We start from the raw sequence: 2,697 nt of genomic DNA, 5'->3' as shown, positions 1-2,697 counted from the left end.
CATCTTTACAGGCATGTGCAAGAATGGGTTACTGCTTTTGGGGGGGTTTCCGTTCAGGTTTTTTCCTCCATGACGAGACTGACTTTTAACATAGTAAACTTTCCTGAAGAAGTAAAACTGGTTGAAAATATTCTCCTTTTATTTTACTCAAAATAAAACATTTCAAAAGTCATTTTAAAGACTGAGGTCTTCATATTTAATCACACTAATGTGCGTAAAAGTGTTTTTTTATTATTATTTTATTATCGGTTTCATTTTTTCATACATGCTCGTTTTTATGATGTCCCCAGTACATTTTTTCAGTTTTGATGGGACCTCTTGGACATGTCCTAAGGAACAGATAAATTGCTTTATTATTGTCAGTGTCCATTTAGCGACTTTTGTTGTTGTTATGGGGGGGGGCTTTCTCCTTTGCTGTGATTCTGACTTCCTGTTACACTCTAGGCCATTCATCAGCAGGTCCTGCTCTATTGGACGTTGATTTATTAACATAATTTTACCCCACACAACAGCCACGGATGGAATAATAGATCTGTGCTCTTTTCTTCCTCAGGAGTCTGGGCTGTGGAAATGTATTCTATTTACATTACTTATTCTAAACCAGGGCATTAAAGCCATCCCAACCTCATTGATATCAGTGGTCAGAGACATTATCCACTCCAAGGTTTCACCTGGACTGAGATGGCTCTGCAGTCGAGGTGTGATGACAAATCTACCAACAAATCTATTACACAGTTTTAGTTACGGCAGTTTTACCTCAACCCAGTAAAAAAGAAAAATATCTTTCAGGAATATGAGGAGGAAGAAATCCTGAATGTAAGGAAGAGTTAAACTCACATCGACTGTTTCCAAAAGAGAGAGCTAAATTTTAAAGCCTTAAATGAGATCCAGCCCATAGACCAGTTCTTGAGGATGAGATTCTATATGGAGGTGAATGATGGCACTTTCTGATATTTGGATCCTTTATTTATTATGATGTGATCTGTCCATTCTCTGATCTGTGGAGTCGTCTACAGTCTGACTGAAACATTGCCAAAGTCAGTGAAAGACAGTAGGTTTGGGATTTTTGTTGTGGATTGAAACTTTATTTTTCAATAAGAATAAATAAATCAAAAATGTCACTTGGGCTGTGACAACCAATGGCTGTTCATCGTCCCTGAATGCATCATAATGGAGAGACAAGGAGCCTAAGATGCAGGGCCGGTTCTGGGCATAGGCGTTCGTCTAGGGCGCCACGCTGAGAGGGGGCGCGGTCATGAGCCCTGAACATTTTGAATAGTTCCACCAATCTAACAGATCATCCACTCCTGCCCTCCTCTAACCTCTGTGCCCCTCCTTCATGAAACAGTCCAGCCTCGCCTCGCCGCTCTCTGTCTGTCTCTCCACACGCGTCCCCGGCCCACGCGCACTGGGAGCCCAGCAAGACAATGAGAGAAAACCAGTTTTCTTTTTCTTTCTCACACAGAGCTGATCTGACCGGACGTTGAGATAGATCCCTGCGTGGAACAGCTAACACCCTACCTGCCCATTCCTCCTGATTTCCTGACCATTAACACCTGCCTGTGCGGTGTGTGTCATCCCTCCCTCCCACCTGTACCAAAAACATGCGTGTCCAGTTCCTCCTAAAATCTGACCCTCCACGTAAAGCGTCAGGTAAAGAAATTATAATATTGCCTTTACTTAAGCTCCATCCTTGATTAATTTTTTTCACTGTTCTAATCAAAGTTTTCTCACTGAATGAATCATGAAGGAAAACTCTCACATCCTCGTCAGCCGTAACGCTCCAAAAACATCGACTATAAAAGCTGACAGTCCGTCATCAAGTCCACTGACTCTAAGTTTAACACTTTCATTAATCTTTAACAGGCTAACAGCTACAACACTGCTTCTACTGTAGCTTAACTGGGTGTAGAAACACTCATCATAGTCTAACAGCGACCTCTTGTGGCTAACTCAAGTAAGATGCATTCAAATCACATCACACAGTCCGGACTAATGTAACCCTGGTTATATTAGAAATAGTAACATCAGGGTGATATTCGCAGACTTTATGTACTCCTCGTTTGTTTTTAAGCTGCAGGTGGAGGGTTAGGGTTTCCTGATCGTTGTTTGAGTACCAAAAAGTGCAGCGTACTTCCGTCAGCTCCCACTGAGAGTTAGTTTTTACTGTTTAAAGGAATTAGACTGTTCCCTGTTTACTGACTTAAACAGTTTAACTGCCAGCAACATTTACGTTCTGACCTGATCCCAACACAGCCTAACTTGTTTTTTTAGTAGATCAGGATCATTCTAGTTAAAAAATGTTGCCAGGGTCTAGTGCGGGTGAGAACTCTAGCTGCAGAGTTTTAGACGTACTGAAGCCTGTCCAGGGTTTTGCTGGGAACTCTAGACAGGACTCCATTACAGTAGTCCAGGCGGGAGGTTATGAAAGCATGAACGAGTTTTTCAGCCCCAGAATCAGGGAGTGATGGTCGGAGTCTGGAGATGTTCTTGAGATGATAGAAGGCAGATTTAAGTAATCATGTGAACTTTCTCTTTTCATGAAATCCTGGATGTTTGCACTGGATGCCTTCTTTTAGACAGAAATGTTTTTATATGTTCTCTGTTTTTATAAAGTAGTCAGTTTGCACAATGTGCAATGACTATAAAGGTATTTTTTTCTGTTCTATGTTGTGAAACCCTGATCGAAAAAAACAA

This window comes from Cheilinus undulatus, linkage group 18 (assembly GCF_018320785.1).
Source record: "Cheilinus undulatus linkage group 18, ASM1832078v1, whole genome shotgun sequence".
NCBI lineage: Eukaryota > Metazoa > Chordata > Actinopteri > Labriformes > Labridae > Cheilinus > Cheilinus undulatus.
The sequence above is the reverse complement of the archived record's forward strand: the minus strand, read 5'-3'. Positions refer to the sequence as shown.